General features: G+C 35.9%; 1 long non-coding RNA gene across 2 annotated transcripts in view; it reads left to right on the top strand.

Moving 5' to 3' along the window:
• The window catches only part of LOC140615822 (uncharacterized), a 51930-nt gene that overhangs the window by 14260 nt on the left and 14319 nt on the right, over positions 1 to 23351 (top strand). Inside the window, exons 2-3 of one of the 2 annotated variants that reach the window (XR_012016300.1) lie at positions 8637 to 8751; positions 11795 to 11970. This is a non-coding gene — a long non-coding RNA (uncharacterized lncRNA). The remainder of the gene's footprint in view (positions 1 to 8636; positions 8752 to 11794; positions 11971 to 23351) is intronic. The other variant, XR_012016299.1, reaches the window with a different exon arrangement.

Below are 23351 nucleotides of genomic sequence, written 5' to 3'. Positions count from 1 at the left end.
AACTGCATTCTAAATTAATACTACCTGACTTTTCCTGTCTTTCATCCTTCGTATTGTCACAAAGCTGTCCACCTTTAGTCATGCTGCTACAATTAAGACATAAGCTCAAGACATTAGCACCTAGGCCATAATAATCTTCTATAGCCCATGTTGTACCACCAAACTGGCTGGTTTCAATATTCCTATGGCCAAAGTGGCCAAGAGGTCAGCATCTAGGTCCTTGAGCATCATCAGGATTCTTGATCTTCACCTTTGCCTTCTTTCAACCTCCTAAACTCTTTGATGCTTATATCATAAAACTTAAACTCTTCTATGACTATTTCCTATCCATCTGTCTCATATTCTGATGTTCACTCTAATTGCTCATTGTCCTTTTCAGGCCTCCAGTTTCTATATCTTTCAATTATCCCTACTCTATCGATATATTATTATATACTTAAACTACCTCATTCCCTTCCTTCTTAGTGTGTGATGATTTATTAGTTGCATATAACACCTAATGTTCATCACATTATGTGTCCTCCTTAATGCTTATCACCAAATTACCCCTTCCCCCACCCATCTCCCCACCATCAACCCTTAGTTTGTTTCCTATGGTTGAGTCTCATGGTTTTTCCTCCTCTCTCCTGATGACTTCCCATTCAGTTTTCCCTCCCTTACCCTATGATCCTCTGTGCTGTTTCTTATATTCCACATGTGAGTGAAGCCATATAATTGTTTTTCTCTGACTTATTTCACTCAGAAAATACCCTCCAGTTCCATCCATGTCAATGTAAATGTTAAGTATTCGTTCTTTCTGATGGCTGAGTAATATTCCATTGTATGTATTATTTACCACATCTTCTTTATCCATTCATATGTCAATGGACATCTCAGCTCTTTCCACAGTTTGGCTACTGTGGACATGCTATTATGAACATTGGGGTGCAGGTGCCCCTTCAGGTCACTACATTTGTATCTTTGGTGCAAATATTCAGTCGTGCAATTACTGAATCATAAGGTAGCTCTATTTTTAACTTCTAGGGGAACCTCCATACTGTTTTCAAGAGTGGCTCAACCAGCTTGCATTCCCACCAACAGTGTGGGAGGGTTCCTCTTTCTCTGCATTCTCACCAATGTTTGTTGTTTCCGGTCTTGTTAACTTTAGCCATTCTGTCTGGTGTAAGGTGGAATCTCACCGTGATTTTGATTTGCATTTCCCTGATGGCAAGTGATATGAAACATTTTTTCATGTGTCTATTGGCCATTTGTATGTCTTCTTTAGAGAAATGTCTGTTCATGCCTTCTGCCTATTTCTTGACTGGATTATTTGTTTTTTGGGTGTTGAGCTTGATAAATTCTTTATAGATTTTGGATGCTAGAGCTTTATCCAATCTATCATTTGCAAATATCTTTTCCCATTCCATAAGTTGCCTTTTAGTTTTGTTGATTATTTTCCTTTTCTGTGCAGAAGATTTCTATTTTGATGAAGCCCCAATAATTCATTTTTGCTGTTGTTTCCCTTGTCTTTATAGGCGTGTCTTCCACAAAGTTGCTGTGGCTGAGTTCAAAGAAGTTGTTGCCTATGTTCTCTAGGATTTTGATAGATTCCAGTCTCACATTTAGATCTTCCCCCTATTTTGAATTTATTTTTGGGTGTGGTATAAGAAAGTGGTCCAGTTTCATTCTTCTGCATGTGGCTGTCCAATTTTTCTAACACCACTTGTTTAAGAGACTGTCTTTTTTCCATTAGATATTCTTCCCTACTTTGTCAAAGATTATTTTACCATAAAGTTGAGGGTCCATTTCTGGGTTCTCTATTCTGTTCCATTGATCAACGTGTCTGTTTTTGTGCCAGTACCATACTGTCTTGATGATTACAGCTTTGTAATATAGCTTGAAGTTGGCATTGTGATGCCCCTAGCTTTGGTTTTCTTTTTCAACATTCCTCTGGCTATTCAGGGTCTTTTCTGATTCCATACAATTTTTGAAAGATTTTTAAAAAGATTTTATTCATTTATTCATGAGAAACACACAGAGACAGAGAGAGAGAGAGGCAAAGACATAAGCAGAGGGAGAAGCAGGCTCCCTGCAGGGAGCCCGATGGAGGACTCAATCCTAGGACCCCAAGATCATGCCCTGAGCCAAAGGCAGACACTCAAACCCTGAATCACCAGATGTCTCTGATTCTATACAACGTTAGGATTATTCATTCCAACTCCGAGGAAAATGTCAATGGTATAATGATAGGGATTGCATTGAATGTGTAGAGTGCTCTGGGTAGCATAGACATTTTAACAATATTTAATCTTCTAATCCATGAACATGGAATGCTTTTCCATGTCTTTGTGTCTTCCTCAATTTAATTCATAAGTATTCTATAGGTTTTAGAGTATAGATAATTTACCTTTTTGATTAGGTTTATTCCTATGTATCTTATAGTTTTTGGTGCAATTGTAAATGGGATCTATTCCTTAATTTCTCTTTCTTCTATATCATTAGTGTATAGAAGTATAACTGAGTTCTATGCATTGATTTTATATCCTGACACATTGCTGAATTGCTGTATGGATTCTATCAATTTTGGAGTGGAGTCTTTGGGTTTTCCACACAAAGTATCATTTTATCTGAGAAGAGTGAGAATTTGACTAAATACAGCATCCTTTCTCAATTAAAACTCTCCAAAGTACAGGGACAGAGGGAACATACCTCAATATCATAAGAGCCATCTACAAAAGGCCCACAGTGAATATCATTCTCAATAAGGAAAAACTGAGAACTTTTCCCCACAGGTGAGGAACATGATAGGGATGCCCACTCCTACCACTTTTGTTCAATATAGTACTAGAAATTCTAGCCTCAACAATCAGACAACAAAAAGAAATAAAAGGCACTTTAAAAAAATACATTGATGATTTATAAATGTTCAAATTGGGTTAAAGTTTATGGAGATGGAATATTGTACAACAGTTAATCTGAGATTGATACTAATGGATTCAAATCCTGACCCCAACTGTTATGAGCCTGTTGGATTTGGGGCAAGTCACTTGCAGTAGTTCTCTGCCTTTAACATGGGAATTATAATAGTACCTGTATCATAGGATGATTGTTAGGAGTAGATCAAGTTAGTTAACACATGTAAAGTGTTTTTAAGGGCATCTGGTGTAAAGTGAATTGCTATATCAGTGTTAGCTATTATTATCCACATGTGGAAGCTATGCAAGCTGGTTGAAGATCAGGCTTAGAATTCAAAATAGTCTTGATAAACTATCATACTTTTCATCAGGAGACAATATAGTTTGCTTGCTGGAATTCATTATAATAAATATCTGTGATGAGCTGCATAACATTGCTTTGTGATGGAGATCTTGCACTTTGGGGGACTGAATCATGTTGAAGCCTGTCTTCTAGTATTTGAAGTTGCCCTCCTTGATTTGGAAGCAGGAATAAAGGCTATTGCCAAAGTAATTCCATATAGACATGTATCCTCTTCCAAACAAGTGTAAAGTTTCTTTTAGAAAAGCATAAGGGTTATAATCCACATGACATAATTTTCAAGATACTATGTTAGCACCCCAGTAAGCCAGGAAATCAATCTTCCAGCCACCACAACCCTCTAGGAAACATCTGTTGGACCATTTGCCATGAGAAAGAATGAAAGTAGGCCTAGGCCCCTGGCTTAGCAGGGGAGTTCCATCTGGAAGGGTTGATGGAGGCAGCCTGTGAGCTTGGGAATGGTAGCTCTCTCCAGGCTTTTGACACCATAGAAGGGACACAGAAGGCGGTTTGGACAATGGTAGGGTCTTATATTGACCAGTCCTCCAAATTATCCAACTACTGGAAATAGTTATTGTTTAAAACCTATTAAGCTAATGCCCTACCCCACGTTTTTTGAACTCTGGAAGACCTAGGGTTGTCCATTGAACATGCAGTGTTTTACAAAATTTGATCTCAATTATTTATAGTCTAATAATTGATCTTCTAAGTTAAAATTGGACATACTCAGCAGTCAGGTACATGAAGCAATGCTAGATTTTGAAGTGTGTGATAAATAAAGAAAACTAAAGATGGATTCAACTTGACCTTGGAAGTGAGTAACTCACAAAAAGGGGAGGGGTCCTGGGAACCAAAAGAGACAGCTTGACAGCAGACAGAAAACGATTTAGCACTCAGACAGAGAAGAAAATTGAGATCCATAACTATGGCCAAAAGATACAACCCAGAAGAAATGCTTCGAAATGAGAGCTACAGGACAGGCTGGATTACATAGACTTTTCCCATCACAAGATGTAAGCTAATCTACTTTGCTAAAAACAAACACATTTTACCCCTGAGAGTGTATTAAGTGCTCAGAAAAGGGTCTGGGACTTAATTTGTAAGACACATTTCATCAGATATTTAGAATTTTCGCTGTAGAATTCCTGGTCTCTAGTGTTTTTTATTTTCTGATTCCTGAGAGATAATCAGAACCATATTCACTCAGTGAGCAAGTTGCAGCCTAATATTTTCCTAATCCTTATATTACTCAATAAGTAAACTCTCATATATCAAGATTTTTTTTCTAAATAAAGGCTTCAAGGAATTTAACAACAAACCACCCCACAATACTATTTTTATAAATTTTTTAAAATGGTTTAAACAAGCTAGGAAATCCTTTATCCATTGCCCTTGTGAAATGGAAGTGATAACAATTGCACCTGTTTTTCTGAAATGGGACTTATTATGTTTTCAACTTTAAAACTCTGAAGAACATATTAATTGTTCAGTAAGACTTTATTGAGTGCTGACTGTGTAGCCAACCATTGTGTTGATATAACATAGTATATCTATACCTTGTTTAGTCTTATAGATCATTTGCACATTTAAAACAGACACAAAGAAAAAGAATTGTACATTCACAATATTGTTTTAAATAACTTTACAGAAAATACATTTTTCTCTGCTCCACAATCAGAAGACACAGTGATTAGAATTATAGTTAACTGTGAATCAGCTATTTGATTGCTTGGCTAATAGTGACTCAAGTATTAAAATATTTTGAGGAAGTAAATCAGAATATCTGATAGGCCTGTGGTTAAAAGATGATAAACATTGGAGATAGATTAGTGGATAAATGAAGTAATGTTAATTTGAGTCATATTTAAAATGAAATAATATACATGTCATTTAAAACTACAAGACAAAAAAAAATAAAAAATAAAACTACAAGACATACAACCTACTACACGGAGCTTTATCTCAAAGGACTGTTGTTGAAACCTTAGAAGAGAGCTCAAATAGAATGGGGAATTTGGGAAGTTGCTTGTTTCTCTAATTTTTAAGTCATTCCTCTTCATCAATACTGTTATTTTTAGAAATCCTTTCTTTTTGGTGCCTTTTTCTTGGTTCATCTCTTTCCTCTCCATTCTTCCTTCTACTGTCAAGGTCAAGCAAGCCCTCACACTTGAGAAGTGCAGGAGCTTTCAAACTCCTCAGTCACCCTCTAAGCCATACTCACAGGCTTACCTAAAGCCTGATATAACCACATCATTTTCTTGCTTATAATCTCTTGGTAGTTTTCTAGAACCCAGTGATTGAATCTATGCTGGCCCAAAAACACAGGCATCTCTCCCAAATTGGAGCTAAGACTGAAATATAAGACAAGGATAATGAACAAAGAAGTTAGGGCTAGGAAGATGGGTACGTTGAAGACCTGAATACGAAACTAAGATATCTGACTCAATTTGATAGGTGACAGGCACCTATCAGAGAAATTTTATGTCAGTGGTGTGCTTTAGGCAAATCCATTTCACTGTGGTATTTAGCATGAATTGAAAGAGAAAGCACTTGGAGGCTTATTGGGCAAAAATCCAATGACTTAGCTATTGGAATGATTTTATGTAAATAAATAGTGAAGTCCCAAATCAGGGTGATGGCAGTGAAGATGAAAAAGGGGGAAGAGGTGTCAGTGGAGTTGTTGTAGATGGACAGCAGAGAATTGGGGAAGAAAGAGAAATATAGAGTCAAGCATATGTGGTCATTGCTTATAGTAATTTTTCATTGCTTAGTTTTATCGGTAAAGACTTAGAAGTATCTGTTTAGTTTTAGGATAAAAGGGATTATTATATTGATTTTCAAATGGGTCACGTAGAATAAAGAGAAGTGTTCAGCAACACACTGGCCAGTCAGAGAGCTCTGGCTGCTAACTTCTGTGACCTCTTTGCAGCCCTGTCCTATGACCCATTTGACATCTTCTAAAGAAGTGCCAGCAATATCATTCCTTATGAGAAAGTTCTTACTGTCTAATGTCTGCCTACTATGATGTTAAAATAGTAGTGTTAGCCGAGAAAAGGCAAAGAATTCTCATGCACTTGCCATTGTGGGCTGCGGGGTTTCCACATTACAACAATTACCCATGATCAGGACAGATGGACCTTAGCAATCTCAAATCCCCTTGCTTTGAGGTGGACACTGCAGGTGATCTTATCAGCTGCACATTCCTGTGCTGTATTTGCATAAATTCCCAGAGGACAATTTCCCAGGCCACTGCCCTATCCCATGTTTCTACTAGTGCAATAAATATCATAAATAAAGTCCACAGCACATTTAGTTAGTTTGCTGGGTTTTTAAGGGCTTTCAGCTGGGAGAGGACCTGTGACCCTTGTACAGCTGTTCATGTGTTATTTCTAGCTGGATGTGAAGCACTGAGTTCCAGAAATCTCAGAAGACTGCCTCTCCCCTTCACCTACCCCCCCCACCCCCAACCCTTCACCCCCACTCTCCCAGCTTTGACTACACTCACATCCACCTACTGCTTCACATCACAGAAAGTGAGCCACTTTCTTTTACAGGCAGAGAGGATCTGCTGGTTGGGATGAGCAACCCAAACTTTCCAACTGTTTCCACTCACAGCCCAAATGTACTTTGCTGGGTTCACAATTTAGCAGCCAGTCCCTAAGGCACTTAATGGAAATGAGTAAGTTGGGAGAAAAGAAAGACTGGCCGATTCTGGCTTTCTAGCTCCCTCTCTCATTTTAGATTCAAAGAAACACCATGCATGTGGTGGCTGGATAAGGTCAGGCGCCAAGCCCAATGGCACTTGCGGTAGAGGAGGCCATTCTCTGGAACTCTTAAAGGCCAAAATGCTGTTTTTAGAAGGAAAAATACTTCCAGGATGATACCGTGGCCTTTAACTTAATTAGTCAATTAAAGAAAGAAAGTCTCTCAAAAGAGTCATGCAAATAAAAGGAAGCTGCCCAAGGCTGCTTCCAGGGAAAGAAAAGAACCTTTTGCAATGTGGAGGCCAGAGGTGTGGGTGTCATGTTTTCCAAGGAGGATAGTGAAGCTTACAAAAATTCCTAAGAGTTTTTTGATGGGCTTCTGCTTTGGGATCTGCAGGCAGGTTCTCCAATCATGGACCCTGAGAAAGCAGAACTTGCTGAAGGAGCTTGATCCACAGAAGAGGTTAATGAGGTGCCTAGATTCGCTCTGCAGATTCTTGGTGAGGGGAGCTGTGAATTCTAAGGGGAAGGAACTCTCATTGACTGATTTCACATAGAATGTGAAATCTTAGAGACATATATGTTCTCTAGAAAGACATTAACTAGCCTTCCCCTTGGCATTCATTTTCCCCTAACTACCAAGACATTTGTTTGTGAAATAGCAATAATACCTCTAGTATCTTCAGAAACATTGGTATCCTATAATTAATATATTTAAGCATATCTGCCCCATGCTAGTAAATGCACATGCACACTTGTTAATAAATGAATTCATATTGTCCTTAAATACATGGTTGTGACATTAATTGAGACATTATACTTATAATGTAGATACAGGTTTTTAAAAGATTTTTTAAATACTGAGAACCTGATGAATTTATTAGAAGTTATCTGGTCCAGGCTAAATCATGGGAATAAAGGACACAGCATAAGGAATATAGTCAATGATATTGTAATGATATTGCATGGTAATAGAAGGTAGCTGCACTTGCAGTGAACATGGCATAATACATAAAATTATCCAGTAACTATGCTGTACACCTGAAACTAATGTAACATTGTATGTCAGCTATACTCAAATTTAAAAAAAAGAAAGAAAGAAAAAAAGAAAAAGAAAGAAAGAAAGAAAGAAAGAAGAAAGAAAGAAAGAAAAAGAAAGAAAGAAAGAAAGAAAGAAAGAAAGAAAGAAAGAAAGAAAGAGAAAGAAAGAAAGAAAGAAAAAAAGAAAGAGGGGATCCCTGGGTGGCTCAGCGGTTTAGCGCCTGTCTTTGGTCCAGGGTGTGATCCTGGAGTCCCAGGATGGAGCCTGCTTCTCCCTCTGTCTGTGTCCCTGCCTCTCTCTCTGTCTCTGTCTCTCATGAATAAATAAATAAAATCTTAAAAAAAAAAAAAGAAAGAAAGAGAAAGAAAGGAGTTACTGGGTTCCAAAACTAAGTGGAAGCAGAGACCCAAGAAATCAAGCTGAGTCCTGAAAGAGCCTTAACCTGAGGGCAATTACTGATACAAGTGAATCCAATGTTTTGTTGTGAGGGTCCCTGGAGGTAGTGAAAATATGGATCAAGAGCCAGAGGCTATCGGTCTGACAAGAAAGCTGACTCTTTAAAGGGAGGATTCTCCCAAAGCTAAGGTCAGGTAAAAGATGAACTAAATCTAACCAGACCCTGATTCCACCTGTAGGGGATATTCCAGGAGGGTGCCTTGGTACCAGCAGTGAGGAGAAGGGTGAGGAGAAGCTGGGAAAAGCTGCACTGAAGTCTACTCAATGTTCATGCTCACATCATCTTGACCCAAGGTATTTTGGAAAAGATGAAAATAGTGATGGCTAGAAGAGCACGCAAGCCAGGGGAATGCATGAATGTGCATTGTTTTAAGGTCCTTGTATTTTCCCTTGTATTATTATCTGGTTGAAGATGAAAAGAAAATTTTCTATTTTGTCAGATTTGCATATTTTAATTTTTAAGATAGCAAATAATAGGAAAGAGAAACACTTTTGTATGTGTAGGGAGAAAAACACATAAGTACAAAAAGCAATTAGGAAAAGTGGTTGAAAAAGGTGAGAAAGACATAAAATTGGAGAGAAATACAGAAACCAGAAAGTATGACAATGTATTTAAACATAATTATTTCATTCAATGCAATGTGGTAATTACATTCACTGTAAAGAAACTAAGTACTTCAAGACAGATATTTTTAGAGTGTGTTTTTAAAAATTCAATTATATACTTATAGGAGACACATCAAAAATATACTTAAATTATAAGGATGCAGACAAAGATGGAGAAAAATATACCACATAAATACAAAACCAATTTTATAGATGTAATAGAATATCATATATAATACATTAGTTTGCTGCTATAATAATATACATTGATATCAACTGTATTAATATCAGACAAATAGAACTTATAGTGAAAGGTATTTCTAGAGATGAACATCACTTTATAATGATAAATGGTTCCATGTGCTAGAAGAGAACACTGTTTATATCACACATTATAACCTACCCTGAAAATACAGATGTAAAATCTCTTGTCCACAATGATGAAATCAACAAAGCCTTGAAAACTGAAAGCCTTGCATGTTTGCTGCCAAGACTTGAGCTGACTTGACAAGATATCATTTATAGTCTTTATTTATCCACTGTGGTGGCTTTGTTTTAGAATATTAATGTGCTTTAATACAGGGTACTGTTCTTCTTCTGCTTTAAGTGGTACATAATGTATAGTATATACTTTGTTTTCGAAACTGAGTTTTCCTCCAAGACCGAGAGACAGAGTTAGAGAGGGGGAAGGGGGAGAGAAAGACTGCAAGAAGAAACAAAGAAAAAATTCACAATCATAGTCATAGTGCAGATTTTTAACTCATCTTCCTGAGTAATTGATAGAATCTACAGATAGAATTATGATTAACAATCTTAGCCAAATAGGCATAGAAATGGTACCATGTCCAACTATTTGCCAAAAAAATTATTTTAAATGCACATGGACCATTTTTTAAAAAGCTGGCTATATACTGCACATAAATAAAATCTCAACAAATTTCAGGAGATTGAAAACATACCAAACATGCTTTAAAACGCAAATATAGGCTATAAAATTATAAAGAAAGAGAAAAAGAAAAAGAAACTATCAGAATTTGAGCTGGTGGCTCAGATGCTAGAAAGGTATTTGTGTTTGGAAAGAAATACCCAAATATTGGTAAAAACAAAACACAAACAAACAAATAAACAAAAACGAGAAAGCATGGCCTGTATCCCAGGATTTTTATGCTCTAAAAGATAAGACATAAAAGAAACACTGATTATATCTGTGTTAGGTGTTTGGTTGAATTGATAACATAACATGTAGTAGTATATGTTAATAGGAGATTGTGGCATACAAATCACTTAGAAGCAACTTTTGATTATAAGATACTACTGTGTATAGTTGGTGACTACCCAGTAGTGAATCGAAAAACATTTATTAACACTTAGTATGTTTATAGTTCTGCACGAGATTCTTTGAGATAACATAAGATAGAAGTCATTTCCTTAAGAAACTTACACTTAAGACAGATTTCCTTAAGAAACTTAAGAGGGGATAGACATCAAAAGATAACCAAACAATGAATGCAGTCATAAATGCTGTTTAATAAATGATGCAGCCCCTACTCTTTCCTGGAAGAGTGAGGCACAATTGATCACTTGGGCAAAACTAATAGAGACAGAGTGGTTTAAGGAGAGCTAGAACTTTCACTGGATACTGGGAACAGGAGAATTTGCACAGATAGAAATGAAATAGCAAAGGACAGGCCACATTGGCAAAAATAACTTGTGAGCAAATGGCGGGAAACAGAAACTTGAAAGGTCTCCTTGGTGTAGGAATTCATGCTAGGAGTAATAAAGAAAGAAAATAAATTGTTGACTTGACTTTTAGGTCAGTTACATAAATATATAATTTTTAAGGACTGGAGAATAATGTAGATTGATATAGATGTGGCATTATCTCCTAGGAATGATTAATATCCTTTTCAGGTGCATAGTTCTATAAATACGAACAAAAAAGCAAATAAATAAAGCATCTAATAATTCAATTTTTCTAATTTCTGCTTCACATGAAGGAAATATTAGTAACCCAGCATTTTGCAACCTTCTAGGTATTTCTAGAACCAGGCAACAAATTATAGAGAGTTGTGTAACTCTTCTGAAAGTTACCCTTTGCATCATTATATTAGTATTTATGGGATTAGTATTAATTAGCAAAAGTAAACAGAAGGAAAACTAAAATCACAGCTTTGAAGACTACTCCTAACCAAAACACAAAGAGAGAGAGAGAAATAACTGAATTCCCCTTTGTTTATTTCTTATGAATCCTGTGAGGTTGCCAACACTTAATAGCCATGTGGTGTTTAGAACTCATTCAGCTTCCCCGAAACACAATTTTCCCACAGACTTTTTCACGTCTCTGTGTATAGATTGCCCCATTTCAAATTCTGCCTCTATCCCTTGTTAGCCATGTGACCAAGAGTGTGTTTGCTCTCCTGCAAAATGGAAATCGTAATACCACCTTCTTCATAGTATTTTTAAACAAGTAAATAGTGCTCAGTATATATTAAGTGCCATTTACATTTTAGCCTTTGCCCTTATGAAGATTAAGGGCGGGGAGGGGGGGGTGGATTATGGATAACACCTAACAGAATTGTTGTAAGTAGGATATAATATATACACCCAGCAAAGCAAGTTTGTTTATCTTTTAGTTAACTGTCAGGACAACCAAGAGATTTTTGTAGTTATGAAAAATCCCCAAACTGAGAGTGGCTTAAATAACAATGTTTATTTCTGGCTCATGACCTAGGACCAAGCTGAGTTAGTGGTGATCCGGAGGAACTCTGCCCCACCTGGTGGCCCCTTAGTATGAGGAGGCTGACATCGCGGCATGAGGTTTCGGTTGAAGGTTGAACATAGTACAAAGAGCCCAACAGATGCTCAACAGCTCAAAAATATTGCTCTGCCCACATTTCCTTAGCCAAAGTAAGTTACGTGATGGAGGGCCCCCAGCATCAGGGGTATTGGGAAACACCATTTGCCAGAAGTGGTCGAGCGGGGTGAGGTGAGGAGAGTGGAAATATTTGTGATAACTAGGAATATCTTCCATAATTATCACAGAGGCTATTGGCCAGATTCACTAAAATCTCACAGCTGATTTTCTTACTTAATCATAATAAAATACAACTCATGAGTTCTTGAGGTAGCTTTTTCCAAATTGCAATCAACTGGTAAACATTGGGAGATATGCTGGTACTTTTGTAACTTTGAGATAAGCGGTTGTACCAAGTGAGTCAAGGGTGCCATATCCATATGACTACCTGAATTCCTTACTCACTCTCTGTTATAGTCAAATGTGGAAATCACACATTCAAGGTAAGAATCCCACTTATGGAGACATGAGTTAATAGAAAGTTTGGAATCAGATTTCACTAATTCAAAATTCACATCTGCCAGTTAATAATGGTGGCTCTAGGTATCTATTTTCCTCTCCCTGAATGAATTTCTACATTGGAGGTAGCAGATACCTGACACATAGAATGTTAGGATGATAAAGTGATTTGGTCTTTGTAAAGTGCTTAGTAAACTGTCCCAGTGGCGGCACAATATATGTTACCTGTTACTACTACCATGATGAAGCAAGTGAAAATAGAAAATTCATCCTTTTTAGAGATTTCTTTCTCATGTAAGAAATAGAAAATGGTATGATCAAATGATGCTCTGGGATTTGAAGATACTGGGTCTGCAAAGATAAATCATTTCATAAATAATATAGTATAGTCAGTCACCTGCTAGAAAGACCCAGTGGGATTAGGAACAGAGGAAGGGAGCATTACTAACAAATGTGTATGCATGTATGGATATGTGTGTATATATTCCCATATAAAATTAATTGACACACAAAAAAATAAATAAAATGAATTGACACAAAGAATATATTACTTATAAAATGAAAATAACTTTAGTGTTATAAAAGTTAACGGCATGCTGTAGATAATGGATGATCAAAAGTGGAAAGAATTTTTCAGAATAGGCATCATGGTATACTTTTTACTTGACAATTGATAGAAAATTGTATAATCTCGCTTATGTTATTTGCTTAGCAATTACTTCTTAAAAATCTTTTGGGGGAACAACATGTGAGACTTAGTAAAGTTGCAATAAGGAAATAGGAGAAGTTGAAAAAACATAAGTAGGTAATCTACTCAGGATCAAATATAATTTTGGAGCCCACTTTGTATAGATGAAAATCCATGAAAACTCATTTCATGCTTCTGTAAAATTGCTTTCAATTATTTTCAGGGATTAGTAAACATTGGGGAAGTTGAATAGAACAGCCTGGTGCAACAAAGATTTAACAGGATGGCTAAAATTGGCCTTTAAAATGAATACTGCATTTTTAAATTAAGAAATTGGACAAAGTCCTACTGAGGCTTATCTGGGTTTGGCTTTGAGCCTGCAAAAGTACTTATTATGGTCAACGTCTGCTACTGAAACATTTATTACAGCTGGATGGAGACAGACTTGGTCAAGGAGAAAGGTGCTTCTAATTGCATTCACATATGATGTCTCTGCTTTTCACTATATTTCAATTCAAAATAATCTTTCACAGTAAGCTGGATTTCTCATCCCCTTGCCCATTTGAAATTTTTTAAGCAAAATTTTTAGGGAGGAGGTGTAGAGCTTGATTAAACTTAGGAAAGGGACATTTTAAGGTACCAACTCTCAGCTCAAGAAATATATCAGACATTACTCATACCACAATTACTCCTAATGTTCCACCCCTCTTGCTACCCCCAAAATAACCACTATCATGATTTATAACATGATACATTAATTTTACCTGTTTTATAGCTTTGTAGAAATTTAATTATATATATATATATAATTATATATTTTTGACATTATATTTTGCAATCCAAACATGGCTTTATGTGTAATGATGGTTTGTTCATGCTTATTCCTGTATATTTCATCTCATGAATATACCACAGTTTATTTGTTCAATCTAATATTCATGGGCATTGGGACTCCAGGTCGGATTTGTTGTGCATAGTGCCAGGATGAATTCCTAAGTACCTTTTAATGAACATCTGCATGTCTCTCCATTCTTGATCACACAGAACATATTGTAGAACTGAAATTTGTGGGTCATGAGGTATACCTATGTTCAGACCGAGCAGATGCCATCAGTTTTCCAAAGAGATCTTAACAATGTACACTCTTGCCAAGCAGAGTATGAAGTATGATGAGTTACTGTTACTTAAATCCTTGCCAACACTTGGTATTCTCTTGTTTTTTCTTTCATTTTAACCATGTAAATCCTTCAGCTTTCTTTTTCTTTCTCAAAACTGCCTTGACTATCCTTTGCTTTTGCATGTACAGCTAACTTAACATTAGTTTGCAAATTTTCACAAAATCTGCTGAGATACAGATGGGAATTGTATTAAATCTATATACCAATTCGAAAAGAATTAACATCCTCACAATAATGAACCTTCACATTCATAAATGTGGTATATCTTTCCACATATTTTTAGGTCTTTTAAAAGCACTCTTAGTAATGTTTTCTTATTTTCAGTACAATTCCTGTACATCTTTTATTAGATTATTTCTAATAATTCTTTTTATACTAACCAATATTTTAAAATTTCATTTTCTGTTTGTTCCTAATACATATAAATACCATTGATTTTTTTTTTGCCTTTCGTCCTGTGACTTTGCTGACTCCCTTACCAATTTTAATATTTTATCTAGAGATTTTTGAGGGAGTCTAAATATATACAACCATCTTAACTCTGAATAATGTGTTTTTATACTTCCTTTTAAACCTTTTTTAAATAATTTTCCCTATTACATCATATGTCCTGTAACATGATAAATAGAAGTGGTAGCAAGTGAAATCCTTGTCTTGTTCTTATTTTCAGGAAGAAAGCTTTCTTCACTATTTGGAATTCTTCACCATTTGAAATTCACCATTTAATGTAGTGCTTTTATTGTTGTTTTGTTGTTGTTGTATTAGGTATTCTTTATTAAATCTAAGAAATTTCCTTCTAATCTTAGTTTGTTAAAAGCTTTTGTGGAGTGCATCTATTAAATTCCATCAAATGTGTTATTCAGTCAATACTGGGATTATCTGGTGATTTTCACTTTGTTCTCTGATAAGATGGTGAATTACAATGATTAACCCAGTGTATAAACAGTTTTGCTCTTCTGGTATAAACTCTACTATGGTTGCAATGGATTTTCCTTTTCTTAATATTGCTGAATTTGTTTTGCTGACATTTTAAGGTTTTCACTTCCATTTTCAAGAGTGTGTTGGCCTATAATTCTCTTTTCTTATGTTTCTGTTTTGGAGTTTTGTATCAAGATCAAGCTAGCCTTTAAAATACATTTATAAGTATTATTTTCAATTTTCTCAAAGAATTTGAGTAAGACTGACATTGGTCCTTAAAAAAAAAATGAGAGGAGTCACTAGTAAAACTTTCTGTTCCAGGAGTTGTTTTTCCTTTTTCCATTTCATCATTGATTCAGTTTTTCTAGGAATATTCAGATTTTTAAAATTTCTTCTTGAACCTTTTTGATTGGTTGTACTTTTAAAGGAATTTGTCCATTTTCTCTAAAATGTTTTTATAGTCTTTTAAATATCTATAGAATCTATAGGGATGTCTTCTTTCTTACTCCTGGAAATTATTTCTTTGTCTTTTCCCTCTTTTATTAACCGATAACTTTCACTATTTTATCATTCATTTATAAAGCCATTATTTGGCTGTGCTGATTTTCTCCATTATACATTTGTTTTTCACTTGATTGATTTCTTCTCTGAGTTATATTATTTCTTTCCTTTTACTTTGGAAATGATTTAACATTCTCTAAGTTCTTCAAATGGGAACTTTAAATTATTGATTTTCCTCTTTTATACTATATTCCTGCACAACTCTATATTTCCCTGTTGGTAGGTACTGCTTTATCTGTATCCCACATATTTTGATATTATGTCATCAGTGGAAAGTAAGATTTAACTTCCAATTTGAATTCTATCGTGACATAAAAGCCTTTGGAAAGTTTCTTCCTTACTCTCTAAGTAGTGGAGTTATTATATTTTTTATTTTATTATTAATTCCTGCCTTAGTTACAATGTGAGGAGAGAGCATACTTTGAATTATTTTAATCTTGTGAAACATTAATATTTGCTTTGTGATTCAGCATATGATCAATTTTGGTAATACATGTGCTGTTGAAAGAAGCTTTATTCCATTGCTGTTAGTTGTATTTTCTACGAATAACATCAGACTAAGCTTATTAATGTTGTCTATTCTTTTTAGTCTGTCACTAATTGACAGAAGTGTGTGAAACTCTCCCAGTGTGGTTTTTTGCCTATTTCCTTACATTTCAATCTATCCATACTTCATATTTATTTTGTATTTCATTTAATTTATATCACTTATTATTTTGTGTATGATTTATATTTTATATACTTAAAATATTAATTTATACATGGATATATATAATTACATTTTACTGTTAATCATAATAAAATGTCTGTATTTATGCTCTCTTAATACTTTTTTTTCTTTAAATCTGCTTCGCCTGATATTGTATCAGCACGAGTCTTCCTTTAGTTGATGGTTATGCAGTACATCCTTTCTCCTTTACTTTCAAACTGCTGTGTGCTTCTATTATGGTGATTATTCAATAAGCAAATATACAAGTTAGCTTTTGTTTTTTCTTATCCGTTCTAAAAATCTTGGACTTTAAATTGTCAGACTTAGCCCATTCACCTGTATCTAATTACTGATATATTTGGGTTCACGTCATTTTACTTTTCATTTTCCTGTTTGACCTCTCTTTTTATCAGCTGGTAGAATTTAATACCTTTACCTTCCTCAGACCTTTTCACATTATTATTTTGTATTTTAACTTCTATTTTTTTAAACAACATAAAACATTATTATTTTATCATTTTTAAGGGTAGATGTTTATACTTATCCACAATATAATCAATATACTTGATTACTCATTATTTTTTCTATCTCCATGTTTCCATTCAGGGACATTTGTCTTCCTCCTAAAAAATCATTTTAGTATTTGATACAGGTCTATACTCTCCATTTTTGTTTCTCTGAAAAATGTCTTTATTTTGCCTCTATTTTGAAAGATTTTTTTGTTGGATGTAGAATCCAACTTTAGAAGTCATTTTATTTCAACACTTAAGGATACTGGCAGTTTTTAAATACTGAAAGGAAAGTCTTATTGTAGTTTATTGTTTGCTTCTTTGAAGAAATTGTGTCTTTATTTTGGCTGTTTTAAAAGTTTTTCTACTCTGTCTTCTTTGGTTTTCAGTACTTTACTGAGACCTGCCTTAGTGTACCTTCCTTTTATTTATTCTGTTTACATTCCCTCCACTTCTTGAATCTATAAGTTGATGTCATTAATGACTTTGGGAACATTCTTTTTTTTTTTTTTTTTTTTGGGAACATTCTTAATATTTATCTCTACAGATGCTGCTGCTGCTGCTGCTGCTGCTGCTGCTGTTGTTATTTGTCTTATCACCTTCTGAATCACTAGGTCTATTTCTTTTGTTTAAGTTTTCTCTTATATTCGGTCACATGGCTCCCTTTCTCAGATTTTCTAGAAAATATTTTATTGAATACAAAATAATGTGTTAAAACTTTTAGTCTCCTGATGATTTTTTTTTTCTTCAGAGAATATTCACTCTTTTCTCTGCAACATAGTTTGAGTAGGGGATGATTATTTTTACCTAACTCAGTTAGAGATTAAGCTGACTCCCAACTGGCTTTCAGTCTTGTAAGGTTTCTCCTACTTCTGACTTGATCTTGTTCTTGGGCTTCGAAGGGTGACAATTTTCCAAAGAGTGAAAGGGTACACTTTTGAAATGGGAAAAAAAGAGTAACCTTACAATGGAAAGAAACTTGACAAAAGTGATCAAGGTCATCTATAGTAATAAGTCATACTGATAGTATACACTCTTGATATGATAATATGGGAGGCACTTCACCTCTGTGGCCTTCCTCTCCAAAACACATGACCTGGGTCTAATTATAAGAAAAATATCAGATGTTTTGCATTAGAGGGACATCCTACAAAATACTTGACCAATACTCCCTTAAACTGTCAATGAAATCAAGACCAAGAAATGTCTGAGAAACTGTCAGAATCTAGAATCAAGATAACTAAATATTAATATAGAAACCTGGGTGAGATTTTAGAAAAGAAAAAAAATAGGAAAAACTAAGGAAATCTGAATAAAGTATGACTTTCGTTAGTGAATATGGGTGAGTATTGTTTCATTACTTGTGCCAAACATATTATAGTATGTCTGATATTAGCAATAGGTTAACAATACGGGAAACTGTGTGTGAGGTGCATAGGAACCCTCTGTATTAGCTTTGCAATTCTTTTTGTGAACTGAAAGCTAAAATAAAAAGTTTATTTAAAAAATAGTTTATGGGAAGCCTGTGTGGCTCAGCAGTTGAGCGTCTGCCTTTGGCTCAGGACATGATCCCCAAGTCCCGAGATTGAGTCCCACGTTGGGCTTCCTGCATGTGGCCTGCTTCTCCCTCTGCCTGTGTCTCTGCCTCTGTGTGTGTGTGTCTATCATGAATAAATAAATAAAATCTTTAAAAAATAGTTTAGCTTCTTATATCTTTTGAAGGAGGAAGTTCAAAGATAAAATGATGACATATCATGCTTCTTTTCCCTGTTACTAATACACAGAGCCTGGCATAAATTATCACAGAGCTAGTTGCCAGGCTTAAGTGAATTTTTCATTACCTGTTGACTTAATATTTTGCTACTCATAGGCAAATATGAATAGATGATGTGCACTGAAAATTTACCACACCAAAGGCAAACGTAATCAATTATATTTGCACTTAAAAATTTAATGCATAGGAACACCTAGGTGGCTCAGCAGTTAAGCATCTGCCTTCAGCTCAGGTCATGATCCTGGAGTCCCGGGATCAAGTTCACATTGAGCTCCCTGCGTGGAGCCTGCTTCTCCCTCTGCCTGTGTCTCTGCCTCTCTCTCTCTCTCTATCTCTCACGAATAAATAGAATCTTTAAAAAAATAATGAATAATTTTACCAAATATGCTTCATACACTTAGTATGTGGGCAATTTAATAACAGTGATAATACATAGGTTGAGAGAAAATTTTTGAAACTAAGTACACAGATATTTTTAATTAAGTCCTAACTACATGTTAGTAGTTTGGTAATTTCTCCTTTCACATAGAATCCCTTCATAGTGGGACACCTGGGTGGCTCAGTGCTTGAGTGTCTGCCTTTGGCTCAGGCCGTGATCCCAAGGTCCTGGGATCAAGTCCCACATCAGGCTCCCTGTGGGGAGCCTATCTGTGTCTCTGCCTCTCTCTGTGTGTGGCTCTCATTAATAAATAAATAAAATCTTAAAAAAAGAATCCTTTCATAGTATAACTTTTGATAAATGGAATGCATCAGTATATTTTTATAAAATCCTTTGCTTTGCTTTGTCTTTACAAATGTATATTATGCTTCAATAATAAAATCTAGTATTTGCCTGGTTTTACATTTGTTTACTAGGACAATGTTGCTTTTAAATAATCATTCATCTGGCAATTTTGTAACTCTGGAAACTTTAACACTCATGTTCTTAGTCTAAACACTTACATTAATCATCCTAAGTTACTTCCTTGTCCAGTTAATTTTTATTCATTTTTACAATTTTAAAATATCTCATTTCATAAAAGACCATAAAACTATTTAAAGTTAATGTTTACATTAAAAAACAAGGACAATATTAATAATTTTCACCTCATGGGCACACTGCATGAAGGAGACCGAGCTAACCTAGGGCTTCCTTTCCTGTGTGGGCAGTTATTTTTCTCTAGACTGTCCTGTCATTCTGCCTCCTTACAGTTTAACCTTAAGATGTCATCAAATTAAATTTCTGTGCAGTGTGAATAACTAAATTTATCAAAATCTAGTCATTGGGAAAACCAACTCAGCACCTGGAATGTAGTCATTAATTTAAACCTCTCCAGATAATATCTTTATTGCCAGGTCACATCCCTTCATCTTTTGTGGGCCACTTACAGAATGATTTACTAAAGGACCTTGAGGCAGTGTTTTTTTTTTTTTTGTCCTCCAGAAAAAGAATCCTAAAAAAGATTCCCGTGAGAGCACCAGACACCAAGATGTTGACATGTTATGCCTCCAAGCAGTGTAATTTAATACGAGGGGGAAACGCCCAGTGTTGGGTTCTGACCATCAATATTTCTGAAAAAAAAAAAAATACAGCCTCTACAACGAAACAGCTTACTCACTTAATTTAGGTTATCAAAGTAAGTAAAAGAATGGGGTAAGCAATTATGCAGCCTCTACCATCTTACACCGGAAATAGAAATAACCCAGATTCAAAATAACTCGCAGGCTCATCAGTCAATCAAGTGAGGACAGTACTGAGGGAAAGATCTAAATATCTCAGTCACAACAAAGACAAGTATTTCCAGGGAGAGCATTGTGGATAAAAACTGCAGCTGCAAACCTAGGCTTGAGCAGGCTTCAGACGGGGTATTGGGAGGACAGAAGACGGAGGCAAAACACAACCTGCAGCCCAGCTCTCCAGTGAGACAGGAAGGCAATGTGGGCCATTTTTAGGTACCACAGTCAGGCAGGGAATCTCGGGGCATCAAGGTGCTATGACTGCACCTTTGAATAAATGCATACTTGTGTTAGTATCCTGCATGTACACAATTGGTTTTTCTCCTTGAAATAGAAAATAAAGCAATGGTAAGTGATGGGGCCAGCAGGGGAGGACAGGAATCCATCCCAGGGTCTCAGAGCACAAGCCATGAGGCTGCCTAGTGGAACTGTGAGCATCCGTGAAGGGTGCATTACCTAAGGTAATTTTTAAAATTGGGAAACAACAGATTCCACTTCACTTTAAAGTAAAATCATATTACAAAACAATTCTGGTACATAAAAAATGTAATATGAATATTGATATTTGCCATTTGAATCAAAGAGTTTGATAGCAAAACATGACATGACTGCATATGCCATCAGTCACTCTGACACAGGAGCAGTTCTGGAGGAAGACGCAGAGGGGCAGAATGAAAAGGCCATGATGCTCCTTTCATTGGCACTCCTGTACCATGAATGGTTGGCCGCAGGAGGAGTCAGAAGCATGGCACTGATCTGACCCCAACGCATTACCTATGACAGGCCAGCTCCTCTGTTTTCTCAAATGCCCATAAGTGAACTAGTTCTACGGCTGAGAAACCCTAGTTTGGGACCACTCCCATCCTCCTAAGACTGTGGTGAATAAGTTTCTGAAGGTATTTATAAGTTATAGCTATATTTTAAGTACCATGTGCCAGAGTACTCTATTAATGACATACCATCACTTAGATATAACAGGGCAGCAGATTATTGGCTCACTTGTTCATTTACTTATTTATCGGATGTCTATTGCTGAATTACAATGTGTCAGGCATTTTAGAAAACAGGACATATGCTTAAAGTCTGCCTTCCATGTATTATAAAGCAAACATAAGAAGAGATCAGTAGGGATCCCTGGGTGGTGCAGAGGTTTGGCGCCTGCCTTTGGCCCAGGGCGTGATCCTGGAGACCCGGGATCGAATCCCACGTCGGGCTCCCGGTGCATGGAGCCTGCTTCTCCCTCTGCCTGTGTCTCTGCCTCTCTCTCTCTCTCTCTCTGTGTGTGACTATCATAAATAAATAAAAATTTTAAAAAAAAGAAGAGATCAGTAGAATATAGCTGCCATTTGCATGGAGATCCATGGAAGTCACCAGCCAATCCAGTCTAAAAGTTAGGACAAAAAGTTCATAAGGCAAATCCTCCTTGAAGACATGTCAATTGAGCAAAATCTTAACTGTTTCAATTCATGAAACTACTGAGAACCAGTTTAAATGCCTCTGTAGTTTTCTTTGCAAAGTCAGGTGTGGGTTCTGAGTAGTAGAAATATTTTACAGTTATCAGTTCATTGGCCCACATGCTTTTTACTGCCATATCATTCCCTGTAGGATAGAAGAAATATGATAGCTCTTAAGGACATACAATGGAAAAAGTAATAAAAAGCAACTCTGAAAATGTATGTATCTAAGTATATTTTCTTTGCTCTGTCAGCTAAAAGGGGATAGAAGCAACGATACCCCAGTAGCAATGAGCACACCTAGTGCCCAGATCCTGGCTTCTAATACCATTTTCCCATCAAAGGAACCTGAGTCCTTTGTGGAAATAGCCGATTCTCTTATGGCTGAGGCAGGAAATATTGAAGGTAAGCCAGGGGTATCTTGTGGTGTAAGTAAAGAATTGCTTAAAATAAAAACAAAACAAAAGTTCCCCTGCCAGTGATGGACGTATGTCCAAAAGAGACAGAATCCAACTGAAAGGCCTCCAACGACCAAATCAGGGGCAATTTTAGCAACTAAAAACACAGTATTATACTGTAATTCAAATTTTAGAGTAGATAGCGATATGGATTAATGATTGATTGAATAAACAAATAAGTGGAAGAGAAGAGATAAATCTGTCCTGAGTAGTTTCATATAATTTATGCAAGCACTCTGCCTCACCCCTTAAGTGTAGGTTGTGCGTGGTGACATCACTCCAGGAAGTACAGTGAGAAGGGGCTGGGGAAAGTACCTGCAGGGGAGAAATTTGACAAACATGACCTCTACCAGGTGTTAACATCAGTAGTGATGAATCATGTTGATACCACACATGCATCATTGAGATGATGGGAATAGAAGGGCTCTTTACCTCTGTGGTCTTCCTCCAAAAACCCAGAATGTCAGTCTCACCATGAGAAAATCATCATAAAAACACAAATTGAGAGGCATTCTACAAAGTACTTGACCAGTACTCCTCAAAACTGTCAAGGTCATCAAAAACAAAGCAAGCCTGAGAAATTGTCACAGCCCAGAGGAGCCTAAGACATGCGCACTAAATGTAATATGGTTTCCTGAGTGGAATTCTGGAGCAGAAAAAGGACATCGGGTAAAAAAAAATTAAGAAAATCTGAATAAGGTAAGGGCTTTATTCATTAATAATTTACTATTGGTTAATTAGAGTTTATTAATAATGTATTAGCATTGGCTCATTGATTGCAACAAATAGAACATAATAATAGAAGATGTTAACAATAAGGGAAAGTGAGGATGGGATATATGGGAACATTTTATATCTTTGCAACTACTTTTGTAAATCTGTAACTGCCCTTAAATAAAATATTTATTTAAAAAGGGATATAAATGTATGGTTCCTTTCCAGTTGACTCTGTGGTGTCCCCTCCATCACAAAGCTGAGAAGGACAGGATGTTTTAGGTGGCAAGAGAAAA

The sequence above is a fragment of the Canis lupus genome, chromosome 24, assembly GCF_048164855.1.
Source record: "Canis lupus baileyi chromosome 24, mCanLup2.hap1, whole genome shotgun sequence".
In the NCBI taxonomy this organism is placed as follows: domain Eukaryota; kingdom Metazoa; phylum Chordata; class Mammalia; order Carnivora; family Canidae; genus Canis; species Canis lupus.
Note: the sequence above shows the minus strand (reverse complement) of the source record. Positions and strands in the feature narration are given on the sequence as shown.